The sequence below is a fragment of the Cygnus olor genome, chromosome 1, assembly GCF_009769625.2.
Source record: "Cygnus olor isolate bCygOlo1 chromosome 1, bCygOlo1.pri.v2, whole genome shotgun sequence".
In the NCBI taxonomy this organism is placed as follows: domain Eukaryota; kingdom Metazoa; phylum Chordata; class Aves; order Anseriformes; family Anatidae; genus Cygnus; species Cygnus olor.
The window spans coordinates 82764315-82790406 of NC_049169.1; the positions used below are offsets into that span (position 1 = coordinate 82764315).

The 26092-nt window shown below is 46.4% G+C and overlaps 1 long non-coding RNA gene across 1 annotated transcript; it reads right to left on the minus strand.

The window, feature by feature from the left end:
* Positions 1–15440: 15440 nt before the first annotated feature.
* On the minus strand, positions 15441–19086 carry LOC121074415. The gene is made up of 2 exons (XR_005822321.1): positions 18802–19086; positions 15441–15909 (listed from the first exon to the last, which is right to left on the minus strand). It is a non-coding gene; the product is annotated as an uncharacterized LOC121074415 (long non-coding RNA).
* Positions 19087–26092: the final 7006 nt, after the last annotated feature.

Consider the following 26092-nt stretch of genomic DNA (forward strand, 5'->3'; position numbering starts at 1 on the left):
AAGGGAAGCCTGTTGATGTAATCTTTCTGGATTTCAGTATAGCTTTTGATGCTGCTTCTCACAGTATCCATCCAGACAAAATGTCTAGCATACAGCTAGACGAGTACATAGTACGATGGGTGAACAGCTGGCTGAAGGGCCAGGCTCAAAGGATTATGGTAAGTGGGTTACATCAGACTGGTGGCCAGTCACCAGTGGGGTTCTCCAGAGCTCCAGTTTAGGGCCCAGTTCTCTTCAATGTTTTCATAAAGGATCTGGGCACAGGACTTGAATTCACACCAAGTAAGTTTGTAGATGATTCTAAATTAGGAGGAGCTGCTGACTGCCTCGACGATAGAGAGGCTTGCAGAGAGACCTTGACAGACTATCATCGGCAATCATCAGCTGTGTGAAGTTCAACAAAAGCAAGTGCCAGATTCTGCACCTGGGAAGGAAGAGGCGATCCGGAATATACGTACAGACTGGGGGATGAGAGGCCGGAGAGCAGCCCCGTGGAGAGGGATACGGGGGTTCTGCTTGACGGCAAGTTGAATAAAAGTCAGCAGCGTGCCCTGGCAGCCCCCAAGAGCCAAGCGCACCCTGGGCTGCATGAAGCCCAGCACAGCCAGTCCGGGGAAGTGATTGTCCTGCTGCCTTCTGCGCTGCTGCAGCCTCACCTCGAGTGCTCACCTTTGAAAAGCAGAGCAGAGGAGGGGAGAGGAGGGGGATTGCTGTGATGCGGCTGTGGTGCCTGTGACAGCACAGAGGATGAGTCACGGGGGGGAGCTGTCATCAGGGCCAGCAGCAGGCAGCGCCACCACACTGTGGCCTTGGCCATCGGTGAGTGCAGTTCGCACCTCCTGCAAGCCATGGCTCGCCTGATCTTCCTCGCCCTGGCGGTGCTGGGCATTGCCCAGAAGCCGTGGTTCGTGGATGATCATGTGGATGCGGATGCAAACGAGCGATGCAGCAGCATGCAGAGCAGCTGATCGAAGGCATGGCTCAGCTGCTGCATGAGATGGAGAAGAGGAGCCAGGAGCAGAGCGGGGTGGCCCTGGGAGCCCTGCTCTTCACTGCCTTGCAGCAGTGGCAGCTCTGGACCTTTGTTGACCTCCTTGTCCTGCTCTTCGGGCTCTGCCAGTGGCCAGGAAAAGGAGCTGTGGGCCGGGCAGCAGAAGCAAGCAGGGCAGCTACCCAAGGAAGAAGGAGAAGGAGAAGAAGAAGGATGGCGTAGAAGACGACAGCGACACCAATGACACCTGGGATCTGGGCAGGGTTTGGGCCGATCGCACCCAGTGGCCGGCACCGTACACGGCCGACAAGTGCAAGGTGGTGGAGGAGCTGGTGGACGAGCTTCTTGGTGCCTGCCAAAGACTCTCCGGGAAATCCCTCTTCAAGCCACGGCTGCAGCCGGCCATCGACGTGGGCTGCCTCTACGACGGCTGGAGTGCCCGACAGGACAGCGTCCTCTACCGCCTGCTCGTGCCCCTGAGGCCTCCCCCCGGCCACGCCTTCCACCCGGAGCTGGGCGCCGCAGGGGAGACGCCAGCGAAGAACCCCGGCCTGCGCGTGGAGCTGGACTGCGCCTGCGCAAGGGAGCGGCTGGTGGGGGACATGCTGTGCTTCCTCCACCACCCCGAGGACGAGCTGAGGAGAAGACAGGAGCCCAGCCTGCTACGCACCCTCTGCACCGGCTCCTACCTGGATGTGGAGGAAACCACCCGCTGGTTCCAGGCCTTGGTGAAAGCAGCCTGGGAGCTTCTGCCGCAGTCACACCATTGGCGCCTGACGGTGCTGCCCTCCCGCCGCTCCTGCAAGATCAAGCTGGCCAACGCCTCTGAGAGCACCCTCTCCATTGAGATCACGCTTGGGGTGCGGCTAGATGACTCTGACACCTTCCTGAGCCTGGAGTAGCCGCGGCCAGCTTCGCCAGCAGCACGGCGCCGCCAAAGAGCTGCGCTGTGGCAGAGATGCAGTCTGTCGGGCACACAGCCAGGCATGCCCGACCCCACAGCTTCCACCTCAAACATCTGCAGACCTGCGCCCGTATGCTGGTGAGCAAAGGCTTTTCCCCCCATGCCCTGAAGACGGCTGTGATTCACCACCTGACAGCCACAGCCCTGGCAAGCCTGGCGAAGGAAAGATTGCCCCCTGCGCCTGGATGACCTCCTGCGGCGCCTCTGCTGCTGCCTGGAGAAGAAATGCCTCAACCGCTTCCTCGAGAGGGAAGGCAACGAGAGGGTACCTGAGGAGATGGATGGTGTTGTCCCCACCCTCCCAAACAGCTGGGCCGCTCAACTTCTTCCAGGCAGTGAGCACCCAAACTCTTGTAGAGAGTCCATTCCGTCAAGGAGCTTCATCCTATATACTGATGCCAATAAATAGCTTGTGTGAACAAATGCTCTGACCGTGTTCTGCGCAGCACTTTGTGAGGGAACGTGGGCACTGGGTGCTGAGTGCACCGCTGCCACAGAATTAGGAAATGTTCTCCAAAAACACAGGAGCCACTGACTGGCTGAGGTTGGAAGGGACCTCTGGAGGTCACTTGGTCCAACCACCCTGTTTAAGCAAGGCCACCTAGAGCAGGCTGCTTAGGACTATGCCCAAGGCCGTGGTATTTGCAGGTCTGTCAGTCTCACTTCAGCGCCAGGTGAAACCACGTAGAAGACTAGTTTGAGAGTTATTGAAAAACACTTGAGAGGACAACGCAGTCACTGGTCGTAGCCCACATGGGCTCCTGAGGGGAAACTCCTGTTTAACTCAATTTCATTTTACGACAAGGTTACCCATCTAGGTGACAAAGGGAAGCCTGTTGATGTAATCTTTCTGGATTTCAGTATAGCTTTTGATGCTGCTTCTCACAGTATCCATCCAGACAAAATGTCCAGCATACAGCTAGACGAGTACATAGTACGATGGGTGAACAGCTGGCTGAAGGGCCAGGCTCAAAGGATTATGGTAAGTGGGGTTACATCAGACTGGTGGCCAGTCACCAGTGGGGTTCTCCAGAGCTCCAGTTTAGGGCCAGTTCTCTTCAATGTTTTCATAAAGGATCTGGGCACAGGACTTGAATTCACACCAAGTAAGTTTGTAGATGATTCTAAATTAGGAGGAGCTGCTGACTGCCTCGACGATAGAGAGGCCTTGCAGAGAGACCTTGACAGACTATCATCGGCAATCATCAGCTGTGTGAAGTTCAACAAAAGCAAGTGCCAGATTCTGCACCTGGGAAGGAAGAGGCGATCCGGAATATACGTACAGACTGGGGGATGAGAGGCCGGAGAGCAGCCCCGTGGAGAGGGATACGGGGGTTCTGCTTGACGGCAAGTTGAATAAAAGTCAGCAGCGTGCCCTGGCAGCCCCAAGAGCCAAGCGCACCCTGGGCTGCATGAAGCCCAGCACAGCCAGTCCGGGGAAGTGATTGTCCTGCTGCCTTCTGCGCTGCTGCAGCCTCACCTCGAGTGCTCACCTTTGAAAAGCAGAGCAGAGGAGGGGAGAGGAGGGGGATTGCTGTGATGCGGCTGTGGTGCCTGTGACAGCACAGAGGATGAGTCACGGGGGGGAGCTGTCATCAGGGCCAGCAGCAGGCAGCGCCACCACACTGTGGCCTTGGCCATCGGTGAGTGCAGTTCGCACCTCCTGCAAGCCATGGCTCGCCTGATCTTCCTCGCCCTGGCGGTGCTGGGCATTGCCCAGAAGCCGTGGTTCGTGGATGATCATGTGGATGCGGATGCAAACGAGCGAATGCAGCAGCATGCAGAGCAGCTGATCGAAGGCATGGCTCAGCTGCTGCATGAGATGGAGAAGAGGAGCCAGGAGCAGAGCGGGGTGGCCCTGGGAGCCCTGCTCTTCACTGCCTTGCAGCAGTGGCAGCTCTGGACCTTTGTTGACCTCCTTGTCCTGCTCTTCGGGCTCTGCCAGTGGCTCAGGAAAAGGAGCTGTGGGCCGGGCAGCAGAAGCAAGCAGGGCAGCTACCCAAGGAAGAAGGAGAAGGAGAAGAAGAAGGATGGCGTAGAAGACGACAGCGACACCAATGACACCTGGGATCTGGGCAGGGTTTGGGCCGATCGCACCCAGTGGCCGGCACCGTACACGGCCGACAAGTGCAAGGTGGTGGAGGAGCTGGTGGACGAGCTTCTTGGTGCCTGCCAAAGACTCTCCGGGAAATCCCTCTTCAAGCCACGGCTGCAGCCGGCCATCGACGTGGGCTGCCTCTACGACGGCTGGAGTGCCCGACAGGACAGCGTCCTCTACCGCCTGCTCGTGCCCCTGAGGCCTCCCCCCGGCCACGCCTTCCACCCGGAGCTGGGCGCCGCAGGGGAGACGCCAGCGAAGAACCCCGGCCTGCGCGTGGAGCTGGACTGCGCCTGCGCAAGGGAGCGGCTGGTGGGGGACATGCTGTGCTTCCTCCACCACTCCGAGGACGAGCTGAGGAGAAGACAGGAGCCCAGCCTGCTACGCACCCTCTGCACCGGCTCCTACCTGGATGTGGAGGAAACCACCCGCTGGTTCCAGGCCTTGGTGAAAGCAGCCTGGGAGCTTCTGCCGCAGTCACACCATTGGCGCCTGACGGTGCTGCCCTCCCGCCGCTCCTGCAAGATCAAGCTGGCCAACGCCTCTGAGAGCACCCTCTCCATTGAGATCACGCTTGGGGTGCGGCTAGATGACTCTGACACCTTCCTGAGCCTGGAGTAGCCGCGGCCAGCTTCGCCAGCAGCACGGCGCCGCCAAAGAGCTGCGCTGTGGCAGAGATGCAGTCTGTCGGGCACACGGCCAGGCATGCCCGACCCCACAGCTTCCACCTCAAACATCTGCAGACCTGCGCCCGTATGCTGGTGAGCAAAGGCTTTTCCCCCCATGCCCTGAAGACGGCTGTGATTCACCACCTGACAGCCACAGCCCTGGCAAGCCTGGCGAAGGAAAGATTGCCCCCTGCGCCTGGATGACCTCCTGCGGCGCCTCTGCTGCTGCCTGGAGAAGAAATGCCTCAACCGCTTCCTCGAGAGGGAAGGCAACGAGAGGGTACCTGAGGAGATGGATGGTGTTGTCCCCACCCTCCCAAACAGCTGGGCCGCTCAACTTCTTCCAGGCAGTGAGCACCCAAACTCTTGTAGAGAGTCCATTCCGTCAAGGAGCTTCATCCTATATACTGATGCCAATAAATAGCTTGTGTGAACAAATGCTCTGACCGTGTCTGCGCAGCACTTTGTGAGGGAACGTGGGCACTGGGTGCTGAGTGCACCGCTGCCACAGAATTAGGAAATGTTCTCCAAAAACACAGGAGCCACTGACTGGCTGAGGTTGGAAGGGACCTCTGGAGGTCACTTGGTCCAACCACCCTGTTTAAGCAAGGCCACCTAGAGCAGGCTGCTTAGGACTATGCCCAAGGCCGTGGTATTTGCAGGTCTGTCAGTCTCACTTCAGCGCCAGGTGAAACCACGTAGAAGACTAGTTTGAGAGTTATTGAAAACACTTGAGAGACAACGCAGTCACTGGTCGTAGCCAACATGGGCTCCTGAGGGGAAACTCCTGTTTAACTCAATTTCATTTTACGACAAGGTTACCCATCTAGGTGACAAAGGGAAGCCTGTTGATGTAATCTTTCTGGATTTCAGTATAGCTTTTGATGCTGCTTCTCACAGTATCCATCCAGACAAAATGTCCAGCATACAGCTAGACGAGTACATAGTACGATGGGTGAACAGCTGGCTGAAGGGCCAGGCTCAAAGGATTATGGTAAGTGGGGTTACATCAGACTGGTGGCCAGTCACCAGTGGGGTTCTCCAGAGCTCCATTTTAGGGCCAGTTCTCTTCAATGTTTTCATAAAGGATCTGGGCACAGGACTTGAATTCACACCAAGTAAGTTTGTAGATGATTCTAAATTAGGAGGAGCTGCTGACTGCCTCGACGATAGAGAGGCCTTGCAGAGAGACCTTGACAGACTATCATCGGCAATCATCAGCTGTGTGAAGTTCAACAAAAGCAAGTGCCAGATTCTGCACCTGGGAAGGAAGAGGCGATCCGGAATATACGTACAGACTGGGGGATGAGAGGCCGGAGAGCAGCCCCGTGGAGAGGGATACGGGGGTTCTGCTTGACGGCAAGTTGAATAAAAGTCAGCAGCGTGCCCTGGCAGCCCCAAGAGCCAAGCGCACCCTGGGCTGCATGAAGCCCAGCACAGCCAGTCCGGGGAAGTGATTGTCCTGCTGCCTTCTGCGCTGCTGCGGCCTCACCTCGAGTGCTCACCTTTGAAAAGCAGAGCAGAGGAGGGGAGAGGAGGGGGATTGCTGTGATGCGGCTGTGGTGCCTGTGACAGCACAGAGGATGAGTCACGGGGGGGAGCTGTCATCAGGGCCAGCAGCAGGCAGCGCCACCACACTGTGGCCTTGGCCATCGGTGAGTGCAGTTCGCACCTCCTGCAAGCCATGGCTCGCCTGATCTTCCTCGCCCTGGCGGTGCTGGGCATTGCCCAGAAGCCGTGGTTCGTGGATGATCATGTGGATGCGGATGCAAATGAGCGAATGCAGCAGCATGCAGAGCAGCTGATCGAAGGCATGGCTCAGCTGCTGCATGAGATGGAGAAGAGGAGCCAGGAGCAGAGCGGGGTGGCCCTGGGAGCCCTGCTCTTCACTGCCTTGCAGCAGTGGCAGCTCTGGACCTTTGTTGACCTCCTTGTCCTGCTCTTCGGGCTCTGCCAGTGGCTCAGGAAAAGGAGCTGTGGGCCGGGCAGCAGAAGCAAGCAGGGCAGCTACCCAAGGAAGAAGGAGAAGGAGAAGAAGAAGGATGGCGTAGAAGACGACAGCGACACCAATGACACCTGGGATCTGGGCAGGGTTTGGGCCGATCGCACCCAGTGGCCGGCACCGTACACGGCCGACAAGTGCAAGGTGGTGGAGGAGCTGGTGGACGAGCTTCTTGGTGCCTGCCAAAGACTCTCCGGGAAATCCCTCTTCAAGCCACGGCTGCAGCCGGCCATCGACGTGGGCTGCCTCTACGACGGCTGGAGTGCCCGACAGGACAGCGTCCTCTACCGCCTGCTCGTGCCCCTGAGGCCTCCCCCCGGGCACGCCTTCCACCCGGAGCTGGGCGCCGCAGGAGAGACGCCAGCGAAGAACCCCGGCCTGCGCATGAAGCTGGACTGCGCCTGCGCAAGGGAGCGGCTGGTGGGGGACATGCTGTGCTTCCTCCACCACCCCGAGGACGAGCTGAGGAGAAGACAGGAGCCCAGCCTGCTACGCACCCTCTGCACCGGCTCCTACCTGGATGTGGAGGAAACCACCCGCTGGTTCCAGGCCTTGGTGAAAGCAGCCTGGGAGCTTCTGCCGCAGTCACACCATTGGCGCCTGACGGTGCTGCCCTCCCGCCGCTCCTGCAAGATCAAGCTGGCCAACGCCTCTGAGAGCACCCTCTCCATTGAGATCACGCTTGGGGTGCGGCTAGATGACTCTGACACCTTCCTGAGCCTGGAGTAGCCGCGGCCAGCTTCGCCAGCAGCACGGCGCCGCCAAAGAGCTGCGCTGTGGCAGAGATGCAGTCTGTCGGGCACACGGCCAGGCATGCCCGACCCCACAGCTTCCACCTCAAACATCTGCAGACCTGCGCCCGTATGCTGGTGAGCAAAGGCTTTTCCCCCCATGCCCTGAAGACGGCTGTGATTCACCACCTGACAGCCACAGCCCTGGCAAGCCTGGCGAAGGAAAGATTGCCCCCTGCGCCTGGATGACCTCCTGCGGCGCCTCTGCTGCTGCCTGGAGAAGAAATGCCTCAACCGCTTCCTCGAGAGGGAAGGCAACGAGAGGGTACCTGAGGAGATGGATGGTGTTGTCCCCACCCTCCCAAACAGCTGGGCCGCTCAACTTCTTCCAGGCAGTGGGCACCCAAACTCTTGTAGAGAGTCCATTCCGTCAAGGAGCTTCATCCTATATACTGATGCCAATAAATAGTTTGTGTGAACAAATGCTCTGACCGTGTCTGCGCAGCACTTTGTGAGGGAACGTGGGCACTGGGTGCTGAGTGCACCGCTGCCACAGAATTAGGAAATGTTCTCCAAAAACACAGGAGCCACTGACTGGCTGAGGTTGGAAGGGACCTCTGGAGGTCACTTGGTCCAACCACCCTGTTTAAGCAAGGCCACCTAGAGCAGGCTGCTTAGGACTATGCCCAAGGCCGTGGTATTTGCAGGTCTGTCAGTCTCACTTCAGCGCCAGGTGAAACCACGTAGAAGACTAGTTTGAGAGTTATTGAAAAACACTTGAGAGACAACGCAGTCACTGGTCGTAGCCCACATGGGCTCCTGAGGGGAAACTCCTGTTTAACTCAATTTCATTTTACGACAAGGTTACCCATCTAGGTGACAAAGGGAAGCCTGTTGATGTAATCTTTCTGGATTTCAGTATAGCTTTTGATGCTGCTTCTCACAGTATCCATCCAGACAAAATGTCCAGCATACAGCTAGACGAGTACATAGTACGATGGGTGAACAGCTGGCTGAAGGGCCAGGCTCAAAGGATTATGGTAAGTGGGGTTACATCAGACTGGTGGCCAGTCACCAGTGGGGTTCTCCAGAGCTCCAGTTTAGGGCCAGTTCTCTTCAATGTTTTCATAAAGGATCTGGGCACAGGACTTGAATTCACACCAAGTAAGTTTGTAGATGATCCTAAATTAGGAGGAGCTGCTGACTGCCTCGACGATAGAGAGGCCTTGCAGAGAGACCTTGACAGACTATCATTGGCAATCATCAGCTGTGTGAAGTTCAACAAAAGCAAGTGCCAGATTCTGCACCTGGGAAGGAAGAGGCGATCCGGAATATACGTACAGACTGGGGGATGAGAGGCCGGAGAGCAGCCCCGTGGAGAGGGATACGGGGGTTCTGCTTGACGGCAAGTTGAATAAAAGTCAGCAGCGTGCCCTGGCAGCCCCAAGAGCCAAGCGCACCCTGGGCTGCATGAAGCCCAGCACAGCCAGTCCGGGGAAGTGATTGTCCTGCTGCCTTCTGCGCTGCTGCGGCCTCACCTCGAGTGCTCACCTTTGAAAAGCAGAGCAGAGGAGGGGAGAGGAGGGGGATTGCTGTGATGCGGCTGTGGTGCCTGTGACAGCACAGAGGATGAGTCACGGGGGGGAGCTGTCATCAGGGCCAGCAGCAGGCAGCGCCACCACACTGTGGCCTTGGCCATCGGTGAGTGCAGTTCGCACCTCCTGCAAGCCATGGCTCGCCTGATCTTCCTCGCCCTGGCGGTGCTGGGCATTGCCCAGAAGCCGTGGTTCGTGGATGATCATGTGGATGCGGATGCAAACGAGCGAATGCAGCAGCATGCAGAGCAGCTGATTGAAGGCATGGCTCAGCTGCTGCATGAGATGGAGAAGAGGAGCCAGGAGCAGAGCGGGGTGGCCCTGGGAGCCCTGCTCTTCACTGCCTTGCAGCAGTGGCAGCTCTGGACCTTTGTTGACCTCCTTGTCCTGCTCTTCGGGCTCTGCCAGTGGCTCAGGAAAAGGAGCTGTGGGCTGGGCAGCAGAAGCAAGCAGGGCAGCTACCCAAGGAAGAAGGAGAAGGAGAAGAAGAAGGATGGCGTAGAAGACGACAGCGACACCAATGACACCTGGGATCTGGGCAGGGTTTGGGCCGATCGCACCCAGTGGCCGGCACCGTACACGGCCGACAAGTGCAAGGTGGTGGAGGAGCTGGTGGACGAGCTTCTTGGTGCCTGCCAAAGACTCTCCGGGAAATCCCTCTTCAAGCCACGGCTGCAGCCGGCCATCGACGTGGGCTGCCTCTACGACGGCTGGAGTGCCCGACAGGACAGCGTCCTCTACCGCCTGCTCGTGCCCCTGAGGCCTCCCCCCGGCCACGCCTTCCACCCGGAGCTGGGCGCCGCAGGGGAGACGCCAGCGAAGAACCCCGGCCTGCGCGTGGAGCTGGACTGCGCCTGCGCAAGGGAGCGGCTGGTGGGGGACATGCTGTGCTTCCTCCACCACTCCGAGGACGAGCTGAGGAGAAGACAGGAGCCCAGCCTGCTACGCACCCTCTGCACCGGCTCCTACCTGGATGTGGAGGAAACCACCCGCTGGTTCCAGGCCTTGGTGAAAGCAGCCTGGGAGCTTCTGCCGCAGTCACACCATTGGCGCCTGACGGTGCTGCCCTCCCGCCGCTCCTGCAAGATCAAGCTGGCCAACGCCTCTGAGAGCACCCTCTCCATTGAGATCACGCTTGGGGTGCGGCTAGATGACTCTGACACCTTCCTGAGCCTGGAGTAGCCGCGGCCAGCTTCGCCAGCAGCACGGCGCCGCCAAAGAGCTGCGCTGTGGCAGAGATGCAGTCTGTCGGGCACACGGCCAGGCATGCCCGACCCCACAGCTTCCACCTCAAACATCTGCAGACCTGCGCCCGTATGCTGGTGAGCAAAGGCTTTTCCCCCCATGCCCTGAAGACGGCTGTGATTCACCACCTGACAGCCACAGCCCTGGCAAGCCTGGCGAAGGAAAGATTGCCCCCTGCGCCTGGATGACCTCCTGCGGCGCCTCTGCTGCTGCCTGGAGAAGAAATGCCTCAACCGCTTCCTCGAGAGGGAAGGCAACGAGAGGGTACCTGAGGAGATGGATGGTGTTGTCCCCACCCTCCCAAACAGCTGGGCCGCTCAACTTCTTCCAGGCAGTGAGCACCCAAACTCTTGTAGAGAGTCCATTCCGTCAAGGAGCTTCATCCTATATACTGATGCCAATAAATAGCTTGTGTGAACAAATGCTCTGACCGTGTCTGCGCAGCACTTTGTGAGGGAACGTGGGCACTGGGTGCTGAGTGCACCGCTGCCACAGAATTAGGAAATGTTCTCCAAAAACACAGGAGCCACTGACTGGCTGAGGTTGGAAGGGACCTCTGGAGGTCACTTGGTCCAACCCCCCTGTTTAAGCAAGGCCACCTAGAGCAGGCTGCTTAGGACTATGCCCAAGGCCGTGGTATTTGCAGGTCTGTCAGTCTCACTTCAGCGCCAGGTGAAACCACGTAGAAGACTAGTTTGAGAGTTATTGAAAAACACTTGAGAGACAACACAGTCACTGGTCGTAGCCCACATGGGCTCCTGAGGGGAAACTCCTGTTTAACTCAATTTCATTTTACGACAAGGTTACCCATCTAGGTGACAAAGGGAAGCCTGTTGATGTAATCTTTCTGGATTTCAGTATAGCTTTTGATGCTGCTTCTCACAGTATCCATCCAGACAAAATGTCCAGCATACAGCTAGACGAGTACATAGTACGATGGGTGAACAGCTGGCTGAAGGGCCAGGCTCAAAGGATTATGGTAAGTGGGGTTACATCAGACTGGTGGCCAGTCACCAGTGGGGTTCTCCAGAGCTCCAGTTTAGGGCCAGTTCTCTTCAATGTTTTCATAAAGGATCTGGGCACAGGACTTGAATTCACACCAAGTAAGTTTGTAGATGATCCTAAATTAGGAGGAGCTGCTGACTGCCTCGACGATAGAGAGGCCTTGCAGAGAGACCTTGACAGACTATCATCGGCAATCATCAGCTGTGTGAAGTTCAACAAAAGCAAGTGCCAGATTCTGCACCTGGGAAGGAAGAGGCGATCCGGAATATACGTACAGACTGGGGGATGAGAGGCCGGAGAGCAGCCCCGTGGAGAGGGATACGGGGGTTCTGCTTGACGGCAAGTTGAATAAAAGTCAGCAGCGTGCCCTGGCAGCCCCAAGAGCCAAGCGCACCCTGGGCTGCATGAAGCCCAGCACAGCCAGTCCGGGGAAGTGATTGTCCTGCTGCCTTCTGCGCTGCTGCGGCCTCACCTCGAGTGCTGCGCCCAGTTTTGGGCGCCAGAATGTCAGGAGGATACAGACCTACTGGAGAGAGTGTCCAAAGGAGGGCTGTGAAAACGGTGGAGGGTCTAGAGGGGAAATCTTATGAGAAGCAGCTCAAGTCCCTTGGTTTGTTCATCCCAAAGCAGAGCAGGCTGAGGGGAGGCCTCATGGCAGCCTGCAGCTCTCTCACGAGGGGAGCGGAGGGGCAGGCGCTGAGCTCTGCTCTCTGGGGACAGCGACAGGACCCGAGGGAACGGCATGGAGCTGCATCAGGGTAGGCTCGGGGTGGATGTCAGGAAAAGGCTCTTCACCATCAGGGTGGTTGGGCACTGGAACAGGCTCCCCAGGGCAGTGCTCATGGCGCTGAGCCTGACAGAGTTCAAGAAGTGTTTGGACGACACTCTCAGACTTACGGTTTGATTTTTGGATGGTTCTGTGCAGTCCCAGAAGTTGGACTTGATGATCCTCATTGGTCCCTTCGAAATCAGTTTATTCCATCATTTTATGATTTCTGTAACTTCAAAGTACAACCATTAAATTTTTTTTCCAGATTTTTTTTTTTGAAACTTGCACAATTAGCAATTTACAACCTAGAAAAAAAATGCTGTGCTTGGTTATTTTTGTTTTCGTTGGTATCACTTCTAAGTAAAAATAATTGCATGGAAATTTTGAATAGATTTTATGTGTACATTGTAATGAGCAAAAATGATTCACAGGTAAAATCCCACTTCTGCTTTGTTTTGGAGCTTCCAGTATTCTCACCAAGACAACAAAAATTTAGTGTGGACACACTCAAAATCAGAAGGTAACCAAATATTTATATTTGGCCATTCTCAACTTGCCTTGCAAACCAAGCTGTCTTTAACTGAATGAAGAAAAAAAAAAAAAGAAAAAAAATCTTTCAACATGTTGAAACAGGGAACCACACTAACAAATCAGAACTAGAATGACATTTTAGATAGTTATCACTCTGGTCAGTATTAATTACAAAATGTTTCTGAAATATCCTATCTTTAGTTATACACAACCCTATTTTTATTATTTCCTTATTGATTTACTCTTGGCTTTAGATGTCATAATTATGTTAATTAAGGTATTACCTAACATCAGTCATGGATATTCTTTTTCTTTTATTCATTTTACCAAATTTACTTTCCTAGGATGGATCAAGTTAAAAAGAAGCTAAATAAATAAATGTATAAATTTATGCTCACGATTTTTCTCTCCAATCCAGAACTACATTTGAAATAGGAAAAATGAATGGTGTGAGTCTGAGAAATGAGAACAATTTGCAGAAGAGAAGAAGAGAAAAATTGATAACTTGTTGGGCCACTATGTGCCATGGAGGATTTAGTATAAGGTTCTTCTAAAGCAAGCTCTGTGTAACAAATATTTTTCCTCATTATACAACAGTGTATTGAAATGTCCAGTGTGTGTCATGGTATTATTCCATCCTGATGAAGTGATTGTGTCAGAAATAATATGGATGTAAGGTATTTAAATACAAGTGTCACAGGCAGTCAGTATGTTCAGTGGACTGCACACTGAGCAGGATCTCAGATCTCAGGTCTACTCTTGGCTATGACACCAGCCTGCTCTGTGACTTTGGGCAGGTTATGCTTATCTCGTTTTTTTTCCCCCTTTTTTTTTTTCACTTGTGTAATTGGTCTTGTCTAGTTACATTGTGAAGGTTCTTTGGCCTAAACTGTCTCTTACAACATTTTTACATTACTGAAATAAGGAGAACACAAGTAAATATCAACACCACCGTGTAACACTGAAATACATATGATAACTCAGAGGATGTACAACTCTTAATTACGTAGTTGCTGAATTAAAAAAATGTAAGCTCACTAAAATTATTTTTACCAGTTGTATGCCAGCATCCTCAAAGAATTTGTATGATGCATACCTATGGTGACACCGTGAAACACATTATTACTTCAGTAGTTCTTAATGATCTTTTACACTTGATTTATTACATAAGCATGTAATGTGCCACTTACAGAAGTAATATAGTTGCCACTAAATTTGGTTCAACTCCTTTTTACCGTAATAGAAACTGAAGGAACATGGCACCTTCTAATTGTTCAGCACTTCACTACCCTGAACCCTTGAATAACCTTGGCAAGTCTCTATGATTCTGTGTGTTCCACCGAGAGGAAACTAAGATTATGAAATGGAAGAGTTTTTGAAGTCTATTTATTATTTATGATGTTACTTGAAGCAGCCATATAAATTATAAGTATGTAACAGTAATAATTTCAGAACCACAAAAATATAGTATATAAAAACTGTAAGAAAAACAAATATAATTTTATATATACGTATGCGCATTCTTACAAACATACACACACAAATATAAACATAAAATCCAGATAGTAACCAGACTATTAACTTACATTTTCTTCTCTTAATAGTAGGGTAGCTCATCTCACAAATTGTATTTCTGTTCGAAATGAAAGGTGCACTGCTGCCAGCATTTTGTAAGAAATAATGACACACTTTACTACCTGTAAGTGCTGACTGAGTGCTTCTGCTTTTCCTTCCCAAGGTGACTGTAACACAGATTGATGAAAGATTCGACAGGACTACAAAGGTTAAAGATGCAGACCCAGAGCTAGAAGGCAGCCCTGACACTGATGGAATACAGTACAATGAGAGTACCCCCATTATTGTCCTATCCTCTGATAACCAGTGTAATATGAAAACTGACTACAGGAGAAGGGAACAAATTAAATCCATTAATCAAGCATATCTGTGCTAAACAGTTGTTCTGAAGAGATGAACAAATGAAAAATTCACTGTTTGTTTCCGTGCTTGCTAGCACCGGAGAAGAAAATTAATTATAACACTATGGCTAAACTATTAGTTAAGTTTTTTTCTTGAAGAAACTATTTATTGCTTTGTCAAAGAACAAATGAACCTCATTAGTAAGATTAGTTTCAGCTGATCATTTTGCATTAGGACAGACTAATAATATACCCCTTAAAGATACACTGAAAGAAATAACTCTGAAGAAACAGAATACATTTTTTTTTACCTCTTACTGTATTAGACTGTTAAATCAGAAATGTATGATTTGTTATCCAGCTAAAAATCAACTCTACTTTCTTCAGTTTGTTCTGATCGAGTTAAGTGACTATAGTTAGCTGTTTGTCAGTGATTCACAAATGGATCTCTCTAGTCAAGGAGTCTCAAAATTCACTCATAAAATTCTCCATTTGAAGTGAATTATCTGAAACCTAGCTGATTCTTAAACAAAATGAAAACAATGAAGCCGAACAACAACAAAACAAAAACCCTTAACAGGGAATATTTGAATATTACCTTTCTTTCTTTCCTTTTTTTTTTTTTTTTTTTAATAAAGTGAAACGACAGTCTAATACAAACTCATTGAACCTCTTCCAAAACCTTCCATTGATGGAAGCAAGATATACAGAAGTTCTCCAATCTACAGGGCAAACAGTACAGGATGTTTTTTCTACATTGCTGTGTCATCCTTCCAGAAACTATTATTACAGTAGTCACTCCCTTTTAGAATGAACGGAAACTAGCATTCTATCAACTGTAAGCCATCGTAGCAAACTATTACTTGCAGTTGGTCAGAGAAATTACATACCTTTGCAGTACATTTATGCTGACATTTTTAATCTCTTTTTCAAAAAGGAAGTACTTCATGGTGAAGCCTCTGGTTTACAATGGGCTCTGCTACAGTGCTGGATTTCTCATGATACAAACACTTCCCATGGGGAACTGAACTGAAATCATGCAGATGAAACAGCCAAACGTCAAAGAGTAATTAGCTTGTCAATGTGCAATTGACCCGATTCCCACTGGAAGTCTACAGGCAAAGTAGTAGTTGTCAAACACTTTAGTTAATGAAGTCTGTTTCCATTGGCTTTATGTCCCATGAGTGCCACACATGGTGGGTAAACCTACAGGAAGAGCTTACAAAGTTTGAGACCTTTGAGAAGTGCTTTCTCCTGCATAGCCTCCTCATGCCTCATACTGCTGTTATTCTTCACATTTGCAGTATTGATTATGTCTGTTTTTCTGTCCAGTATCTTATTTTCATAAGCCTTGAATTCAACTGTATTTTGTCTGTGACCTCTGTCAAACATAGCTGGAATTGAACAACAAGTTATAATGTTACCAAGGGGAATGAGGAGAAAAGAGTTGTAACAGCACATGGAAACTCATAAACCCCAATTACATAGGTCTAATTTTCTTCTAAGTCCAACTAGGAGTTGCTATATCCCATGATTACTCTTCTCCTGATCCATCCAGTTGTACAATCTGTATTCTTAACTGTTGAAAGTATCAATATTAAAGATGATGTTTTGGCGCTACTATGAATGGCTTCCCTAAATTTAAATTAAAAAAAAAAAAAAAACGTTACCAGATTAGAGCCGTTTGTTTTTAATATAGCTTGTTCAACTGTAAGAAAAATCTTAAGCAGGATTGAAAATCTGACCTACTGTCTCTGCTTTCTATTGCTCAACTGTTTTAGCTGGTTTTCTCTTTCTAGAGTACATAATGAAATGCAACAGAAGTTAATCCAACAAAGGCAGCTGCTAAGACATCTCTGACAGCCACCCTTGAAACTTCACTTCAATTGCAAAAAGGCACTTGGTATGATAGGGACAAGTGATTTCTGAGGGTAATCTTCAAAATTACATCGAAGACTTAACTGTAGACCTCACACCCTTATCATATGTACAGGCATTCCTGTAGTTTAAACAAGGCAACCTGTCTTTACACTGTTTCAACTCCATTTTGGCAATAAATCCATCCAGCCTTAAGCTATTTTAGCAGGAAGGAATATATTCAATACAAGTCTCACATGGTGTTTCAGTGTTTGCCTTTCATAATCCAGCTACATGATGGGTGTCCAGAGGTTATCTTTAACCATATTTCTCTTTTCTATGACAGGATAAAATCTTTGACATTATGTCCTTAATAGCAGATGACTGCATTAGCCCCTATTCCCCAGGGTAACATTTGACAGACTGAAGTGCAAATGGTGCTATCTGGAAGGAAATGTGGTGTGGGCATAAAAGACCATGATTCAAAACCTCCCTTCTTACTCTTCCACTGCTGGAGCACTTAGCCCTAGTAAGAATTGAAGTCATCCTTTGTGGAAACTGCACTTTAAAGATTAGCCAGAAGAGCCTTCTCCTTTACTGTAGTAAATCTTCTGTGAATAATGGGGAAGTGGCTACCATAAAAAGACAATCGTTTCTTCCCCTGTACAGCCTTTGATGACTCTGGCCTATAGCTGCACTCATAATTTTGACTGATAAAAAAGTAGTTTCTACTTTTTGCGTGAAGGATGTGTACTATGTTGTATAGATTGTGCATACAGTAAACACAGACGGCACATTATAAAACTATCTGAAATCTCTATTACGGTGATAGAAGTTTCTAAGTCAAGGTAGACGAATAAAGAATGATAATAATGTCAACACTAAATATTTTTGAAACACAATGGAAATTATACTTTGGACTACTGGTGCTTAGCTACAAATGATAAAAAACATGTTTAGATTTCCTTCTAAATGATACGGGGGGGCTGTCTAAGCAAATGAAGTAGAAAATGGATAGCAGATGCTATTATATCTACAGTATTTCATAGCATCAAATTATGAATTAACAGAAGATATGTATTATTAAAATGGAAATAATTTATGTTCTTTACTCAGATTTCCTACTGAAAGTAAAAGATTAATGAACAACTGAGAATATGCAAACAGGATATTGGAATTTTGAAGACTCACAATAGATTACCAAAACAACTTAGGGTTGTTTTAATGTCAGCTTGAAAAAGACAAAATCCAAATTAAACCCCTACTAACAGTGCCACTGTATGTGATGTGAAAGGTTTGAATTAGTGGTGTAAAATAGGCAAATCCTAAAACTCTGTGTCCCATTTTAGAAAGTAGTTGCTTCATTGTTTAATGGAATCAAGTACTTTCTTCTGTTATTTTTGACAAAATACTTCAAAAGGTCTCTTCTTTTCTTTTTCTCTGAGTCAGAATAAGGCAGAAAAAAAAAACTTACAATTTTTTATGAATAGATTTTTATTTTTTTTTCTGGGCTGGAATTGCAGAGGAATTACACCATACTAGATGAGTCTTCAGACTCCCTGGAACATACCAATTTTTGTCCCCTGCCTTACCACGTTAATCTTGTTTCAGAAAATTATGTTGACTTAAGGTGTTTTAACAGGTTTGTTCATTGAAAACTCAAGGGTGCATTTTTTTTCCCTCCAAGATATATAATTGATTCTGGGAGAATGACCTCTCTTGAGGCTTTCTTTATTGTTTCTGTGATAATTTTGTGTTTCTTAAAGTGATACTCTGGACTTTAGTCATTTTGGCTGCCTGCTAGTATAACATGGAGTCTTCAAAAATCTTTTAAGACTAAATTTTTTGAGACAATCATCTGATAAACATGCTTGCATCATCGGTATTTTATCAAAAAGCTCAAGTGTTAGCAGGAAGCATAATCAACCTGACTTCAGACATTCATGATTTGGAAGCAGAAAAAAAAAAAAAGGCGCACAAAAATAGCAAAACCTTATCAGCTTTGCAATAAGCAGTTAGAAGACAAACAGTTAACGTGTTTCAGTTAGGTCTCTGGAGACTCCATATCCCCAGAAAGGGTCTTATTGCAAGCACCTGAGCAGTACCTCTGGAGTGCCCTCCTAGCACCACCATATGCATCTGTACAGACACAGAAGACAGACTGCTCCTCTTTATGTTCTCAGAGCTATGAAGAAACTCAGCAAGGCCCAGGCTTTGATCATATGAACCAAATTAAATGGTAAATACATGGTGACTCCTTGCAAAGCCTTATTCCTGACAAGAACAAGTTTAAGCTTCTATACCAGTCAACAACATTGACCACTAACTGCTCTTTGTTATGATAAAATTAACTTCTCTGTCTTCAAGACTTGTTATATTGCCTTCAGATATATCTAATCCCTAATGGTGCTGAGCTACATATTTCTTACCTTATTAAACTCTTGCCTCAATGAGCGCTGAAAGCTGAATTAATTTCAAGAACCAGCCACAATCTTCTCTATTAAGTAAGTAGTTTACTTTCTTAAAATACTTAAATCCAACTTTGACCAATGAAGGCATTTCTCCACTTCCCGTCCTAGACCTAGGATAGAGAAACATAAGAAAACATGAAAAACAGAAAAGAATTTCTCATGTCTCACAAATTATTCTATTCTAGTTAGTTCAGCAATTTGAGACAGTTTCAGTCTAGGTTGTTTGTTACTTCAACAAAATAAGAAGCCCTTTCTCATATATTAAAAGATTATTCCTAAGGAAAGAGCGAAGTTAATGTATGCTCATCTACAATATTACAAAAACTTTGCAGCCAGTGTTATCAAATGTATGATTTTCAAAAAAAAAAAATCCAAAGTTCAAAATTTTCTGCATATTAAGCCAAAATCAAAAAACAGAAGTACGAGAAAGATTTTTGTTAACTAGATTTGTTACATACAAATTAGATAACAGATAAAGAGACCAAAACAAAACCAGATTTCTTTCCCTTAGAACTTCACGTCAGAAAGTATAACTCCATATCTGATGAGAAAGGAATAGAATTCTGAAAGAAAGGTCAAATAAAATCTCTCTTCACTGCTAACTATCAGTATTTTTTCCACTTCAAAGAGTTCCTTCTACAAACAGAAGTTTTATTCTCTGGTTAAACTAAATTATCAGGGACCAAACATTGATTGCAGTTGCTCCCATCTGGAATGACTCAATTGATTTTAATGAGATAGACAGAATAACAATAGCAAAGACTACAGTGTTACAATTTAAGTCAACATAGCTCATGAGGATTTATACTGAAGAAACTTGTATCAGGATGTGGACCCCATTCACCTAGTCAAAACAAATAAACAAAACTCCCTCTCCTTGGTAAAAGGAAGTCTTTTAAAAAGAAAGGGAAGTTGTTCTTGTGAAATTTCTATCCCCTTAAAGAACTTCCCAAAATAAATCTGATTCTACCCAGTCATACGGCCCAGTCTTGTAATTTTCTGTCTATCATCTGTTGCGCTCCAGTTCACATGGTTCAGTAACTTTCATGTAACAACAGTATTAAAAATTCAGTGTAGTTTTATTCATTGAAAGTAAGCAAAGGACAGTTGAGTTTGGGGTTAAATTCTGAATCACCAGATAGATTTCAGATATACCTGTTTATCCCATCCATTTTAAGACCTACTCAAATTTCCAAATTGCATTGGTTTCTACTGCAACTAAGTGAATTTGCAATAAAGTAAGAGTTATTAAAAAAAATAAAAATAAAAGAGAAGAAAAGAAAGAGCCCATGTCTCTGGGATGAGTGGAAGCTAGCAGGAGCTCAGCATTTTGCAAACTTGGGCCGGTGCCTAACCACAGGTTTCTGAAAATCTTAATCACAGGATTTATTTCTCTGCTGTAACAGAGAATAGAATAAATGAGATTATGAAACCCATAAACTGTTCCATTTTCACTTGGTTGGATTTCTAGACAGGTAAAATAAAGATAAATGTTCTCCAAATCAGGCTTCTCACTTTGACAATCTTATTACAAATAATATAAATTGTATATGAAGCCCTCCCTCAGATCTGAGGGAAAGGGCTTTCACGTAAGGCTTTTCAAATTTATGATCAGCATTGTTGCTGTGTGTGTGTGTTTGGAATGGTAGTATTTCAAAAATTTTTTACTGGGGATAAAGATCCTCTATTTCTCTATATAAATACTAATTCTTCTTCAAAGTTTTACCACCCAAAACTCTCTATCAAGTGTGAGTTACTTCATATATAGCCCACGACTAATGCAAAATATGTTACTAGGTACGCCTAAGTTTGACAGCTTTTCCACATTTCTTTTTATTATCTGATATTGTTCAAACACTAGATCTTTGTTGTCTGCTAGACTACCACAGTATAGTTCAGTTTAGCTACTGCCATGACAGTGTATCAGCCATGGGAAAATCATGAATTTTATCTGCTTTCTGCTGTATCGTATACCTTACTCTGCCTAGTAAGTCAAAATCTCGTACTTTAAAGCCCTTCCAGAACCTCCTGGATTAATCACAATCACTGTCATTTACTGACTTTGTTATAATGACATCAATGCATGAAAGATAAACAGCAAAATCTATATAGTAGTTTCAGACAAAAAGCAAAAATCTCTCAAGCAACTGAAAGGCCAGTTTACATAGGTAAAACTCAGGTCCTTCACTAGTGCTTGACAACAACACACATTGTTCCTCCTATAATCTTTGACAATTTCAGAGGTTTAATAGTCAAAAATTAGGGATTCCATTCACGTTTCCTTTAGTTTTGATTTTTTTTAACCTCCAAACAGACTGGCTTTCAAATAGCACAGTTGTGTCTAGCACCATGAATGTTCACTATTGACTAAGAGAGAAAAAATGAAACTGTCCTTCACAGTTATACGATTCCTGGCAGTAGGTATGTTGTACAGGAGACCTCCACCAGCAAGTGCAGAACAGGACTGTGCCTTTCCCTTTCCAAAGGGGCAGGGTGATTCCTGAGAGCATGCTGTATCTTCTAAGCCTTCTTACAATTTTCTCAATTACTTCTTTGCTCACTACACTGTTTTTCCTTTAATAGCTGGTCTGCCTTCTATGTTGATAAATTGTGATCTTCTACTAAATGGTCCCAGTTCATATTATGCTTATGTGGCCATCTCCTTATTCAACAGAGTCAGTATCTTCATTAAGAGAACTGCATTCATAAGCACAGTAGAGACCACTGAAAACTGATTATACCTGCAAAGAGGGATTTACATAGTTTGAGAGGGCCTACAGGGAAATCAAGGAAGCAAAATTATGTATGTTGTTCTTGCTGAAGAGAATACTGCAAAACCCTGCAGGAACCCCTTAGAAAAGTGAAGTGTTGACAAGCAAAAGATAATAAAAAATGGTATTTTGACATGGGCCTTCTATTTTTTTTTAAACTCATATAAAAAAAAGAAAAAAAGAAACTTTGAAAATAGATGAGTGAAAAAGAATGAAATATTCAGATAAAGGTATGGGATAGAAACCGTAAATGTAAGACAAGATTAAAAGTTCTTTGAAAGAATACAGTACTACAATACTATGCAGTAAGCAGACAAGAAGATAAATAGAGCTTGTCATCCTTTTATTTAGAGCATTATTAATGGTTTAGGTTGACAAAATTGTAAAATAATGCAATTCAAATTTCAGGTACGAAAGGAAAAAAAAACATTTGAAATCACTCTGCACAGTATTAGAATAACATGGTAAGAATGCTTCCTACTTTTGGAAGCAATCATTTATCATTTTCACATTAAGTTTAGTTTTGTCCCTCTACCAATTGATGCACCCTCCCTGAAGGGGTACAAGAACAGATATTTTTCCTTGGAGAAAATAAAACAAAACAACAATGCACTAACTGTGTTGAACAAAAAGAGGACAAAACCTGAATGAGTAACTACCTTTCTGTATCATTTCAAAAATATAGACTTCATATGTATGTGCACAGATACAGAGCTTGGGAGCTGTTCAGAAGTCTGTAAGTCTGTTCCACAAATACTCGGACTGACCAAGGAAGAAGTTCCCTAATTTGCAGAGGAAGCTCGGGTTGTCTGGCTGACACCCTAAATCTGAAGAGAATGTAACAATGAATTTCTGTCATGGCAGGAAGGGAGGAGGTGCAATTATATGTAATCTGAGGACAATAAATGTAAACAAATTTGAAAACTACTTCCAATGTTGCCACAGGTAGTTAGATACAAGCAGATAAGAACGTTACATATATAAACACAGTATTATTTTAAGGAACTATTTTGGTGTATAGTAAACAAGCAACAACCCTAGAATGTATGCAAAATGAAGGACTGTCACACAGAGGTCTTGAAAGTATGGGCTATGGACGAAGGCCTATGACTATAAATACAGGTGGCTACTTATTAATCCGCCTGGACACAAACCAGATTTAGGGCGTAACAAAAAACACTAACAAAACAAGGCTTTATGCATGGCTTAATTGTGCTACTGAGACCAGTAGTTATCTTCACAGAAAAACATATATTCTGAAGAGTACTGAAATCTCCTAATAGAGAAAAACTTGAATCTTGAGGAAGAATTAGGAACAGAAGGAACTTCTGCTGAAATTGCCTACTCTTTAAAATGGCACAGAATTGCATTTCAACCTATGAAACCTGTACATATCTAACAGTGTACAGGTTTGTCTTTAGATCGTGTGTATGAATCCACAATAAAAACCACCGGTTGCGCTGGCACCCTACTTCAGCATCAGGTATGCAGAATTGATCGCTCTCATATCACATAGCAGTATGTATGTAAGTATTATTTTGGTTGTCAGTAAAGGAGAATTTTATTTTCATTGCTTGCATTTGGTCTGATACTCTGCCCTTGAAGCTCGGTTTTCATTTTAGATGCAACAGTGAATCACTGTTAGCAAGCAATACAAGAGAGATTATTTTTTCTGGCTCATACCAATGGAAGTTGGGGAGCTTTTATCTTCAGGTTTTGATTCATAGATAAGGACAGAAGATATTGTGAATTTAATAATGCAGATAATGAAAACAGAGCAGCACTATATCAGTGCTGACTTTCACTGGATGTATTACTGCAATCTCTACCTCTTACATTTCTAACTTTTCAAACAAATTAAATCAGTTCTTCACTTTGAATACCAGCTGGATTTTAACAGTTAAAAGATGACAAGATGGCCATATATTCTGTATAACACTAAGACCTTCCTTCTGGAAGTTTTATTTCTGTAACTGTGATTGCCTGAAGAACTTAACTTCCATTAGAAATAGGTAAGAGTTTGTGCGACCACATCCTAGATTAATTTTCCTTAATGCTGGAAGGCATCTATGGGCTGTCTCATCTCTGATTCACATTGAGTCACCACAGTGTCTCATGATTTCAAAGTCAAAAACTTCCTATCTAGATGTGAGATGTATTTAATCTTCAAATAAGCTTCAGTACAGCCTGGCTCTCTTCTGTCTTTATCAGCATGAGCTCAGTGACACCTGGCTCTTCATCAACATTAACAGTGTCTCCTGAGTGAATCACTAAGATATGAAATGAAGGGAACTGAAAATAAAATATGCCTACCTAGGTAGGCAGTGAGAACATGAAGTTTAGGGAAGATCATGCTGCTTTGTTAGAGTCATCTCTTTTGGATTAGACAAAATAGACAGGGGAAAGTTGCTTTTTTGTAGAATATTGTGTAGAATCATGCCAAGGTTATAAGACCTCTGCCTTGAGTCCTGACACTGAAGAATTGTTCTTTACTGTGTACTTTCCACTGTTTTCTCACATAATAAAAAATCCTACAGAGGATTTGATCATACCTTCTGCTAAGACTATTTTGAACATTTCAACATAAAGGAGTATTTTCCTCCTAACGTCCCATCCCTTCATTTCAACATATCGATTTCTCTTCTGATCCCAAGTGATGTCTTCGACAATAATCCTTCTCTCTCTTAAAAACTGAGGAATATCTACAAATATCTGAAAGTCATTCAGCTCAGGTCATTTAGTAATATTAATCATTACTAAAATTTCCAGGAGCTTTATTTTATTTTGTTTTCTCATGTTAATTGGCCTTTCCATTCTAATGAATTAACAGATAGGTAAAGAGAGGAAATGGTTTTGAAGAGAAGGAAAAAGCAGATCTTACGCAAACGCAGTTTTAGATCCGAAGTCCCTTAATTTCCCTGCTCTTGCCAGATAACCACTTCCCATGCTCCACAGAAACATAAGACAATGTCATCCAGGTCCCACGATGGAGGTTCCTCAGACTCTGCATCCTATTGCTTACTCCTGCCACAAAAATGACTGAAGTATTGCACCACTACTCCAAAGCCATTTGAAATTACTTTTACAATGTGAGATCCACAACAGATTCTGTCCCAGAAACTGCAAAAGAAAACGGGTACCCAGAGAGATATCAGACAAAACTACTTCTCAAGCACCAGTATTAGCATGCATTGGCACTGGAGCAAGCCTAGTTTCTGTATAAATAATCCTTCCCTTTTATACCAAGGACAGATGGAGATTTATCAAGAAAGTCCACAGAAGTTCTTATGTAAGCATGAGATTTTGGAAATCATTCTTTACAAGATCAAACTGCTTATCTGTTTTAAATCACAAATATTTGCAATCAGCACTAGGAGAAAAGAAAATAACTATTTAGTGTTGCATAGCTGTTTTATACAATTGAGATCAGGTACTACAGGCCAGTCATTCTCACTTCTACGCCTGGCAAGATTATGTACCAGATTCTCTTGGAAACTACACTAAGGCACATGGAAAATAAGGAGGTGATTGGAGACAGCCAACACGGCTTCACTGAGGGCAGACTGTGCCTGACACGTCTGATGGCCTTCTACGATGGGGTTACAGCACTGGTGGATACAGAAAGAGCAACTGACATCATCTACCTGAACTTGCGCAAAGCATTTGACACTGTCCTGCATGACAGCCTTGTCTCTAAATTGCAGAGAGACGGATTTGATGGATGGACCACTCCGTGGGTAAAGGAATTGGCTGGATGGTCGCTCTCAATGAGTTGTGGTCAATGGTTCAATGTCCAGGTGGAGACCAGTAACAAGCGGTGTTCCTCAGGGGGGTCAGTACTGGGACTGGCGCTGTTTTAACATCTTTGTCAGTGACATGGACAGTGGGAGTGAGTGCATCCTCAGCAAGTTTGTTGATGACACCAAGCTGTGTGGTGCGGCCAACATGCTAAAGGGATGGGATGCCATCCAGAGGGACCTGGACAGGCCTGAGACGTGGGCCTGTGCAAACCTCATGAAATGCAACAAGGCAAGTGCAAGGTCCTGCGTCTGGGCTGGGGCAATCCCAAGAACAAATACAGGCAGGCAGAGAATGGATTTAGAGCAGCCGTGATTAGAAGGACTTGGGGATGTTGGTTGACGAGAAGCTTGACATGAGCCAGCACTGTGTACTTGCAGCCCAGAAAGCCAGCCATATCCTGGGCTGTATCAACAGAAGTGTGGCCAGCAGCTTGAAGGAGGTGATTGTCCCCTCTATACTCTGCTCTTGTGAGACCCCAGCTGGAGTGCTGTGTCCAGCTCTGGGGTGCCCAGCACAAGAAAGACGTGGAAGTATTAGAACTAATCCAAGTGAGGGCCACAAAGACGATCAAAGGGCTGAAGCACTTTCCCCATGAAGACAGGCTGAAGGACTTGGGGTTGTTCAGCCTGGAGAAGAGAAGGCTCTGGGGAAACCTCATGGCAACCTTCCAGTATCTA